Below are 13,085 nucleotides of genomic sequence, written 5' to 3'. Positions count from 1 at the left end.
AAATAGTCTCTCTCTCTCTTGAAATCATAGGTGTAAGTTGCATTTGCTCAATCTGACCCCACAAATGTCTTCAACATTGTTTTCTAAGGATTGCAATTTGGATCGTGTTTTTTTTTTCATCCGATAAGTATGGTATTTCAATGTATAAAGTTTCCGTAAATTGTAGGCTGTTGATTTTTAAAGCTCTTTAAAAACCATTATGTGCATCATTGTCACATTATCGAAAATCTTGTTTTCTACTAACAATGTATCTAGATAATCTCTATAAGGTTTAATTTGACAACATAACTTTATTTTTTTCCCCAAATGCAACACATCTCAATCAAGGTAGCACAACTCTTTGTCCAGTGATCACATTCAACCCACTCTACGGACCAAACAATTTACCAGTCATCTCAGAATAAAATCATGAGAAAAAAAAATGACTTCGAAACAGTGATTTCTACTTTCACTATGGTGTGGAACCGTCTTTTTCAGATCTGTGAATCCAAATTGATGAATGAGATATGGAAAGTTAGTGGTCACTAGCTTTGATTTTAACATGTGTTGAAAATAGCATTGCTATATTGCACCAGAAGTATTGCTGGCCTGGTTCTAGGTCGGCATTCTATAGGCTATAGCTAGTATATATATATATATATGTGCACAATTTTAGTTGGTTCAATTTAATTACGTCCTTGGGAAAGACACTATTATAATACTTACAGCACCCCCAAATTAGAAATGGGAAAACTCATGTTATAATCATTCTTACAAAAATATAAATCTGCACAAAAGTTTGCCAAACATAGACCAATTTAATTAATCCTAGTGATAATTGGAGAGAGAGCGAGGGGCCAACTACCCCCTTCTTTACACTGCCTCTATTTGGGGCTGACGCTATTCAGCACCATGGTGCTGCAAAGGGTTCCCTGCATTGACATTTAAATACAGAATTAGTGGATTGTGATTTGGGTACCTGTGGTTTATCTCTCTCAACAGCATCCTCATGCCATCGAATTTGAAAACTGACATGAATGACACGGTAGTGGGTCAACAATATCCGCTGCTATTGCTCTAAAAGTGGGATGCTGAACATCTATGCATGATGGTTACATGTGTCATATGTCTGGCTATAACAAGGTAAACAATGCCCATGTCCACGAAAGTTACATACTGCAAAATTGCAAATTTAAAGATCTCCTCAGTCATCAGAAAATGGGTCCACCTTTTTTGTTTCTCCAACTGATTGAGCTTGAACAATGAATATGGGATATCCATATTCAAGATATCAATGACCGGATATTCATGTAGTTGAGATGATGATGCAGCTGTGAAGCCGAGTGAACTGTGTTCATGGGATCATTTGATATTCATATTTTTAGTTTGAACATTTTCTTGTATCGGGTAGTTTGTAATAGATATTAAATCCAAGTAATTTATTTGTAACTCATTTTAACAATTTAGTAGGATTAGGAGTGGATTTCCTAGTTAGGTTCTTATTTATCCAAATAGAAAACCTGAATCATATTGTAACGTCTCATCTATATACAGATGGGAGGCATAAGAGTCCAAATTAGATAGTCGAGTTACCTAGTTTAATTGAATTTCTTATTATTTTGCTGCTCTAGATATTTTTAGACTGGAAAATGACTGTACTATGTTGAAAAAAAGGACATGTTCCTAAAATGTCCTACAATTTTCGAAATTGATGTCCAAATTTGTAAATGTTTGATTTTAGAAAGATCATTTTACCATTCACATGAGCGATCCTCCTGAAGTTCATGTGATATATCGGTATGCTCTGAGTAATGCAAACTCTCACTAAAATGTAGATTCACATGATTTTTTTCGTGCTTCAAGAAGTTCACATAACTATATGTGAGAATTTCGTGTAATTGAAACCTGTTGAAACTTTACAAATGTTTTATTAAATTTGCATATATTGTATGAAGTTCGCATAACCATATCTACAAACTTTTTGTAATTGAAATCTCTCGAAACTTTGCATACATAGTATGAAGTTCGCATAACTAAATCTGTGAACTTCTTGTAACTGAAACTAGTCGTAACTTCAAAAATATAACACTAAGTTTATATATATAGTATGAAGTTCACATACCATATTTGCAAACTTTTTATAACCGAAACCTGTTGAAATTTGGCAAACTAACTTTACATATATAGTACGAAGTTTATATAACCATATATGCAAACTTTTTGTAACTGAAACCTGTCAAAATTTTGTAAACTGATGTCCACTACAAGAAACCTGTGGATTAGCGATGAACTAAATCTGTCTCTAATCCGACGTTAATTCGTCGCTAAACAGCTTAGCGACGGATTAGCGTTGGATTAGAGATGGATAGATTTCATCACATAATTTTTTATGCTAAGTAGCGACAAAACTTATCCGTCGTTAATTTATGATGGATTAGCGACAGACATGATCCGTCGCGAGTCTGCTATTTTAAATTAGCGATGGATACTATCCATCGCTAATCTATCGCTAAATTTAAAAAAAAAAAATTTACTCCCTGCCGACGCATTCTCTGACAAAGAGCAATTTTTTTGCACAGAACCGTCGGCCCACCACCACCACCTCCCTCTCTTTTGATGGTCGCACCCTCCTCTCCCTCCTCCCAACGGCCCAACTCTCTGACCCCATCCTCACTTCCTGGAACCCTTCCCAGCCAACCCCTTGCTCCCCCGACGGCCCCGTCACCTCCCTCAACATCCCATCCACCTTCCTCAACTCCACCCTCCCCCCACTGCTCTCCTCCCTCACCTCCTTCCAGCTCCTCAACCTCTCTGGCACCATCTCCCTCGAACTCGGTGACCTCCCCTCCCTCCGCCTCCTCGACCTCAGCTCCAACGCCCTCCTCGGCCCCATCCCTTCTCAACTCGGCTGCTTGGGCTCCCTCCAGATCCTCCTCCTCAACTCCAACCGCCTCTCCGGTCCCATTCCCTCCCAGTTAGGCAACCTCTCCCATCTCCGCATCCTCTGCGACGCCCGCAATGCTTATCCGTCGACCTGAAACCATAACCCCCACAAAATTGTTAGGCCGAAAATGGAAAACCATGCTCGAAAAACAAAAACCACTTACCAGACCGGAGAGGTCAGGTCAGCCTCGTCCTCCAGCACCAACGAGCGACTCTGACTCCTCTTCTTCCTCGCGTTCCTCAGCCACGAAGTCGCCCTCGTTCGAGAAGTCAAGGATGCGCTCCGGTTCGGTAAGTGGAACGGTTTAAATCTCAATCGGTTTAAATTTCGAAGGGGGGGAGAGGGAAAATTTTGCACCCCAGGTGGGACAGTTTAAATCGAAAATTAGCGACGACATTAGCGAGGAAATTTTTCCATCATTAATCTGTCGCTAATTAGCGACGGAAAAATTCCCTCGTTAGTTTTGTCGCTAATTAGCATTTTTGTAGTGTTTTGGCGACAGGAAAATTTTATCGCTAATCCGTCGCTAATTAGCGACAAATTTAGCGAGGGAGATATTTTTGTCGCTAATTTTGCAAATATTTTGGATGTTAGCGACAGATAGTTTTCTCTCACTGATCCGTCGCAAATTTACGACAGAAAAAATCCGTCGCAAATTTCCGTTGCTAATTAGCATTTTTCTTGTAGTGGTTGCATATATAGTATGAAGATTGCATAACCAAATCTGTGAACTTACTGTAACTGAAACCATTTAAACTTCAAAAATATTTAATTAAATCCCCATATAGAATGAAATTTGCATAGAACAAAGTGAATCTTCTATAAATAACCGATCCTCAAAGAGATTTGTAAATATGAGGTGATCTGTGCAATTTTTTGGTGTGCAATTTTTTGGTGTGCAATTTTTTTTACATTTGCATGCTTGCTGAATAATATATAAAGTTGTTTTTGTTTATTTTGTTTCTTTTTCTTATTTGTTTTTAAAAGAAACTTAACCCTTTTTCTTCTAAAACCATCAACATTTTTTTCTCCCCTTAAAGGTGATTCTCGTAAAAATTTTTAGCTACATTCTGATGAGATTGTGATATCCTTCACATTGGCTTCCCAGATTAGCTCATAAGGTGAGTTTTATAGCCCCATGCATATTTGTGTTATTTTATTTTGAATTTTTTTTGTTGTAGATACAAGCAGTTAATAGTCCCATAAGTATTTGTGTTTGGTTGTTGTTGTGAATGTTTTTTATATATTTTTTTGTGTTTTATTTAATATTTATCATTGGATTTATTGTTTAAGGTTGTATATATATATGTTATAGATGATTTATGTATGTTTGCTTATCCTTTATTTAATATTCAGTATTTTTGTATTGGTGTAATACAACTAAGGTTTACTGTGTACACGCATTGAATAAGGGTTAGGGGGTTATTGTGGGTAATTGGTTTTTAAAGTGGTTGTTGTAGGTAGTTATGTTAATTGAATGTATGATGTGTATATGAATAGTTTTTTCTCACATGTTATTTCATTAGATGAATGATATGTTGTGTAGTTGGTATAGGCATTTAATGATAACCTCTGGAAGGGTTAAAATATATTATTGTATCATTGATCACCCTATTTGGAGATCTATAGTGGTCTCCAAAAAATAGTAGTTATAAGGAATTTATATCTTTGATATTGCTTAAAATCGAATATACGAAAGAGTCAATGATCCTTCGGTATAATTGTTCTTTGAACGCAGCTAGCCAATATATATGGATAAATGCATTGAACGATGATGTAAAATCGATGTTGTTTAGACGTAACTTTACTTAGTTGCTTGCAAAGCTAAAGAAAAAGTTGTTGCTTGCAAAGTTAAATAAGAAGTAGTGGAAAGTGATATATAAGAAATGATTGATGAATGAAATGATGAGAATCTTGTGAAAAATGTGCATCTATCTCTGACACCATCTATTGAGCTCAATCCTTTGGCAAACATCCAACTGTCTCAAATAGTAAACGATATTGATGTCCCAAATATTAACCTTAGGCTCATGGAGAGCATGTAGTTCCCTGAATCGATTAGGGATATAGATTTTTAACATGCGGGCAGTAAAGAACTTTTATGAATAATTGATGTTGTACATGATCAAAGGATCATAACAGAGATTGTTGAACCATGTGGGTAAATCAATGTCAATGATATTGATCACAGAAATATGAATGACATCCAAACTTTCAAGGTAGATGACAAAGCTAGATACAAGTTATTAGACCTTGTAATTTATGCTTGATATATAAGTGTGATGATGAATGCTATATTTTTATGGTTAATTTTGAAAATTAAAAATGCAAAAATATTGCATACATCGAAGGAAAGAAAACAATAGATATAATAAATTTTGATTTAGTTTATGCAACAAAATAGTCAATTAGTGGTAGCAGCGATGACGTAAACAATAGAGAATCAAATGATATTGATGATGATGACTATACTATGTCTCTTGAGCCGTACTCAGAAACGATAGGAGATGACCAAGACATTGATGATATTGGACAAATAATGGTGGTTGAAAATATTACACAAATGACAATTGAGAAGTCAAACCCATGGTATGTTGTATAAGCTATTTTTTTTTTATGTTTTTACACTAATAAGACGTTGTTGAACATGTTCTCATTCAATGAATTCTCATACAATGAAGAGTAATTGAAAATCATTAAAGCAGGGGCATCTTAGTTGTATGACGAGTTGCATAATGAAAAACTTAATAATTGTGAACATTTTCAGTGGCTAACAACATATTCAAACAATCAAGAAATTGCTTTTAGAAAAAAATTTAATGAACATCAACACTGTCATAAGTTTTAAAAAGATTATTTGATCAAGAATAACTATAAAGCAAAATATATGAAGAGTTGTAATAACAATCATTATCATATATACATCAGAAAGAACCCAAAGATTATGGTTGATTGCCTCTAGAAGATCCATTGTATAAAAATGCATGGAGCAACATTCTTTCAAGTGAAGTATAAAAGAGAGTATACATGTTGTTGATCATTGGACAACCTTGTAGTGGAAAAAGTAACTTCCAAATGGATTTTAGGTGTTATTCACAAATGCATGTATGATAACTCAAAAATGATTCCAAGAGAAGGCATGAAGGTTACGTACAAACAAGCATAACATAAATGAGAACATACGAGGGAGGTGCTATATGGTTCATTCAAAGAGTCCTTCAAGATGCTTTTTGCCTATTTGAATCATTTGATGAAGGCTAAAAAAAATATCTAGGATATATTCAGACCAATCAGAAAGATCAATTTAAATACATGTTATTATCCTTTTATCCATGCATCATTGAGTTTTTTGAAGGATGCCCTCCAGTTCTTATGGTAGATGACACATTCTTAAAAGAAAGATACACAAGTACATTGTTGTTGGCCCATAGTATTGATCCTTGTGGTGAAATGTTTTCGATAACATTTGCAATTATGGATAAGGACTCGAAGGATTCATCAACATAGTTTTTGAAGCATATGAAGGAAGAGTTCACTGTCTTTGACGAATATAAAGAGATTATAATTTATAGTTATTTCAGATGGGCATGAGGTCTAAAGTATGTTGTCTCATTTATATGACCTGCATATCATGTTGGATATTGCATGAAGCACTTGATGAAGAACTTTTTTAAGAAATTTGGTTCACCACTAAGTGCACTTTGGTAAATCACTGCCTGAGCAGCCACAAGACAAGAATGTTTCTTGAAAAAGTTTAGGAGTAATATGAAGACACAAACCATCATATTGCTACTGATATGGATCCAAAACATTGAACTAGCAACCCCTTTCCAGTAAGAAGATATGGGTGTTAAATGTCTAATATAGCAGAGAGCTTCAATGCATTTAATTCTCGTCATACGTGATAAGCTCTTAATTCTTCTTATTGAGAGGCTTTATCTCATGTTGATGAAACTTTTTTGAGAAAAAAACAAAATCAGGGAGCAAATGACAGACATTGCGGTCCCTAAGATAAAAAAAAAGATAAAGTAACTGAAGATAAAAGCATAACAAGTACATGTGCAAGTAGTTCATTGTCACCGACATCAGAATGAAGTTCACGATAGATTTTACAATTACAGTGTTGATCTTGATAAGTAAGAATTCTTTTATAAAGAGTGATAAGTTAGCGGGATTCTATGCGAACATGTGATCATATACATTTTGTATGAATGCAAGCTACTAGCGAATTATTGCGATAATTTTTTTATAATTGAATCATATTGAGCTACATATAATGCACATACATTCCTTTCGATGGCAGATAATATCCCACACATTGCTTTGTCAAATTTTATTTATGTCTATCCACCAAAAATGGTTCGTAATACAAGATGATCAAATATGAAGAGACAAAGAACAAAACACAAAGATGTTATGCCAAACAAGTGTAGTGTATGTGGTGAAGTTGGTCACAACAAGGGAAAGCACAAATAATAGTATATATGAGTACCAATAATAGTCTTATATAATCTATTTATTAAAAGTTGTTTAATGAATTACTTCTTTGTATTTATCTATTGTTTTGAATGATCATGCTCTAATGTTTTATGTCTTCTATTTATATCTTAGGTATTTTGCGATGAATACTTATATACCTAAAAAAAATATGGTAGTAGAAAGAGAACCAAACCCCCATCCCACTGCCAAGCGAGGACTCAATTATGGTGCCTAAGGTATATATATAATGAATGCCCCGATTTATGTGTGTAGACAACCAGTTGTACCGACATGTATGTGTTTATATTGAATTTTAATTGGTGATAAGAACATGATAATGAGGAAGAAAAAGATGTACAATAGCCAAAAGAGTTGAAATAACATGATTTTTTTGAAGAAACTATGTTAACAAATTCTGTAAGTATTAGATTTGCACGTTAGTTTGTTTATTCCTTTGTTATGTTTATATGTAGACTCATTTGAATCTAACATGAATATATCATGTATCTAATGTCTTATCTAGCTCCTAGAGTTTCATAGAAAAACTTCAAAATGTTCTACAAGGAGGACATGGTAACAAGAGTGAAACTTTTCATGACCATTTACCTTACCCCATATTTCTTTGTTACTAACTAATAAAATCTAACTAATAAACACTAAATATTTACAATAAATGGTCAAAACTAAAAGAATGGTAGATAGGGCTTGTGGATGCTTGAAGATTAGCCAATTGTTATATTCTTTCTTTGAATCTAACAAGGTATATGTTTGACAATTTTTCATACTTACAAAACATAAGTTTTCATGTGCATGACCTTAAACTCGATTTATGTTAAATATCTTAATTCCTGTTAATTGGGGCAACCAACACTGGGTTCTTTGAAAATTGAATATGAATGAGAGGGAGTTCAGGATGTACAATTTGATTGGGTTTACAACTAATATAAGAACATTAGAGCACTAGTACAACAACATTACTTATTTAATAATGTACTTATTGCTCTCTTGTACTTTGTAGGTTGAATGTTGTATTGTAGGTTCATTTTTTTACAGGGTGGTTTGGCTTCGACTGTTACACTCATTGGATGGTCTGACCCATGGATAATTCTTGAGAGTATAAGTTAATTACTATTATAAAACATTGGATACAAATTTTTCAAAATTATCAAAGATTATATGTAAATTTTGATGAAATTGTTTTGTAAATGTACTTTAAATATTCATTCTAGGTTTAATGTTCTATATATTTTGTATGTTTAATTTTATTTTGCAGAAGATGTGCATATTTTTTATGTTTAATTGCATTCCAAGTTTAATGTTATGTAACAAGGACATGCACAAAACATAGGAAATCAACATATTTTGAAGTAACTTCACATATATTCAAGATAAGGTGAAACTCTACTAAAAGAGGAAAATTTATATAAAGAGCATACTCACAATGGCCTTTGAAGTGCAAACTTCATGAAACTTTATATGATATATACGAATTTAGTCAAATATTTAAGAAGTTGGGTTTCAGTAAAAGGAAGTTTGCAGATTTATTTATGTGAACTTCATACTATATATACAAATTTAGTAAAATATTTGTGAAGTTTTGAGAGGTTACAATAACAGGAAGTTTGCAGATTTTGTTTATGTGAATTTTGTACTATATATGTAGATTTAGTAGAATATTTGCAAAGTTTCAAGAGGTTTCATTAACAGGAAGTTCATAGATTTAGTTATATGAACTTCCTACCATATATGCAAATTTAGTAGACTATTTGCAAAGTTAGGTTTCAGTAATAGGAAGTTTGCAGATTTGTTTATGTGAACTTCGTATCATTTATGTGAATTTAGTAGAATATTTACTAAGTTTAGAGAGGTTTCATTAACAAGAAGTTCACATATTTAGTTATGCGACTTCCGTACTGTATATGTGAATTTAGTCAACTATTTACAAAGTTAGGTTTCAGTAATTGGAAGTTTGTAGATTTGTTTATGTGAACTTTGTACCATATATATGAATTTAGTGAAATATTTATAAAGTTTTGGGAGGTTTTAGTAACAAGTATATACAATTGCGAAGTTGCAAAGTTAATCTCTTACATTCAAACTATGTATATACAATTTAAACTAGTTAAACTATATTAAATAGAGATTCAATTACAATTGCACTTACAATTATTTACAAAACATTGTTTACTTAATTATAATAATTTATAAAATAATCTAAAATCGATGTCATTGATGTGGTTGCATCAAGCACACTCATAGCTCCTCGATGACCTTATTATTATTAGTGATAAGGTCAGCTTGAGTCCATATAATGGACAAAGGAAGTAACTTCTTAACAGGCGATTTTCAGTTAATGCAAGAGCCAATTCACTTTTCGCTCTACTTGTAGTCCTTCTGTACTTCAGACTCCTCACCCATAGTTGCTCTTCCTTAATGCCCTTATTTACGGAGGGTCTACTTGCAAACTGTAGGTTGTTAGCAGCTACATTCTTGTTATCATAGGAACGTACCATGGATCATAAACAAATGTCTTTCTCATCATGGCAATCTTCAAGTTCAAAGAGAAAATTTGTGGGGTAATTCTTCATCTGATCCTTCATTGTTATCAACACAATTCTGCTCACTGTGTGAGGGTGACAGGGTGGTTGTTGAAAAAACTGAAACTATCATACCAGTTAGCAGGTCATTTGTTGCTCAACTTCATTCAGGTTTTGCAACCAAATATTCTTCCTAATGATGTCTTTCGCTTGTACAATCACGTCCTGATTCTCCTCCTCCTCCTTTGCATCTTTGTAGGGGCACCACTTTACCTACAGAACGAAGTGTTATTCTTGGTTAGTCCTATATTATATTATTCATAAAAACATAAGAAATTATTTCAAGAATACTTACATATGCCTTGATTAGTGCGCATAACAATACAACGTAATAGGTCCTTCCCATGTGAAGAGCCAATGCTCTTTGATCATTCTCCTCATCTTCATTGTGTGACGAATTCCATATTGCAGTACCTAAAAATTTAGAGAGACAATTATGCTCAAGGGCCTTCCAATGGATATGTGATCCCATATTCAAATATACAAGGATCAATAAAAGGATTTACATGGATTAATACACAATATAATACATCAACAATATTAAATAACTCAAATAGTTAGGTACAATAAAAGAATAAATACCTCCAACATGCCAACAATATTTTTTCTTTCATGCTTTATCGTACTCAAATTTGCATATAAGTGTGCAAGTGAGACTGGTGTATGTGGCTTATTAGATCCTTTGAATCTTCTTTTCTTGGATCTTGTAATCATAATTCATTTTACTTAAATTACTTAAATTAATTAATATATATATTGAAACTAGTTATCTTATAAACATGTTGTAAACATATGCCTCAAATTAATCAATGAATTGCAATACTCAGTGTAATTATCTTCCAAACATGTTTGACAATACACATATATGACAAATTAATGAATATATATATTAAAACTAATTATCCTATAAATATGTTATAAACATATACCTTAAATTAATACTGACAAAAATCAAACTAGTTATTTTAAAAACATATTTCATATACACATATATATAATAATTTAATCAATGTTTGAATGTCAAATTGACAATGATTGCAAACATCTTACAAATGTATATATAAAAAATACCAATCATGTGCAAAGTACATGTCCAAGAGCACTAGACTTTGTTCCCTACTATGACTTCTTCCTCACACTTCTCGTGTCCAAGAGCTCATCTACCTGAACATCAACCTTAGACTCCTGACAATGTTTCTTTGATCCCTCCACACCCCTTAAAAGCATCCTCCTATGCATTCTTCACTGCAGCCTCAACCTTTGGCCAAGTATCTGATCCAACCAAAGAACCCTCACTCGCCTTCACTTTCTAAGGACCCTCTACACTAACCTCAACCTTAGGGTTTACATCATTTCCTTGTTGAGGTGCTTCTTTTGACCTTGTACTGGATCTTTCCCATCTATTCTCCACACTCTCTATCTTTATCTCGCCACTGTCATTGTAGGTGGTCGTGTCTTCAGCTTCCTTTATTCGGTCTTTGAGGTTAGTAACAACCTCAAAGTGAGCCAATGGGTCAATTTTTTTTACCATTGAGTCCCCCCTCCTTAAATGCCTATGGGATGAGAGACATGATTGTGGTCACGAACTCCTTCACCTTTTGTGTAGGTTTTAGCAACTACTTCTTGTTTGAGCACACATGTTTTGGTTTTTGACTAGTGATTGCATTATCTGTAAAAAATATCTAACACCCAATCTTTTGACCTTGATGCAGACTCCATCTCTACCCACGTGTCAACCCTATTTCATACTTCATAGTAGGATGCATCACCCAGGTCATATTTTTCTTCTTTGGCATTTTCTACTGTGTCCTAATACTAGCAGATGATGTGGGTGCAGACTCCTCTAAGACACTCTTTTCAATCAACATATTGTAACAAACAAATTTAGAATTTCTTACAATAACAAAATGTTGAATATAGGTAAACAGGTGGGCAACATAAATATGACATATGGTATTGAAAAAAATTATAAAAAACAAATAAAATAACCTATTGACGATGCAGAAACTTGAATTGCTAAGAAAATATTCCCTACTCATGTTTATAATACAAGATACACAACATATAAACAACCAAACTAGAGGAAAGAGACATATGAATTGTTAAGAAACTAATTAGACAAACGAACACTCGCGCAAATGATTTCATCAATGAAAAAACATAATAAGCTATTAAACATGGATAGATAACTTGAAAACCATGCAACTCTTCCACAAAATAACTAACTCATGCTGATGCATAAAAAAATAACTGATTTAAGTCACTGCTTCAAACAAATAGTTGTTTCAGTCGTTAAACATGTGTTTACTGAAAAAATCACCATCGATGATTCTAAAAAGCTCGACAATGAACTATTGTCGATGACTCATCAAAAAAAGTTGTTGGTAATAGTGACCAAAATTTGTTGTCAGGAAGAAGCACATTGGGGACCATTGGTTGGAGACCACAAAAAAAGCATAGTTTATGTGAAAATAGCGCTGAGTTGCGGACAATCAATTTTTAAACAATTGAAAGGTTGCATTTAATAATCAAATGAAACTCTGCAAAATGAAGAGAATTCACATTTTATTCATCTCCAATATTTGTGATATGTTTGAAAATCCATAAATTGATCAAAAAATCTGCATATACAAAGCATATTCGCAATAACATTTTTTGCGAAGTTAGTATTTGCGATAGGTGTTTCATAGTGCAAATGTCATAGAACTTCGTAATGTATTATATGCGCAGATCATGCCTCATATTTGCAGATCTATTACTTAAAGGAGATTTGCACGGATCTATGCAAACTTCGTATTGCATATGCAAATTTAGTATAATATTTGAGATGTTTTGATAAGTTTTAGTTATAGAAAGTTCACAGATTTGGTCATGCGAACTTTATACTATATATGCGAAGTTGGTTTGAGATGTTTTGACAGATTTCAGTTATAGAAAATTTGCATATTTGGTTATACAAACTTTGTACTATATATGTAAAGTTTCAACGGGTTTCAGTTACAGAAAGCTCGTAAATATAGTTATACGAACTTCGTACTATATATGCTAATTTAGTAAAATATTCACAAAGTTACGACATGTTTCAG

The sequence above is a fragment of the Nuphar pumila genome, chromosome 2 (assembly GCF_984573655.1).
Source record: "Nuphar pumila chromosome 2, dmNupPumi1.hap1.1, whole genome shotgun sequence".
NCBI classification, from domain to species: Eukaryota; Viridiplantae; Streptophyta; class Magnoliopsida; order Nymphaeales; family Nymphaeaceae; genus Nuphar; species Nuphar pumila.
Note: the sequence above shows the minus strand (reverse complement) of the source record.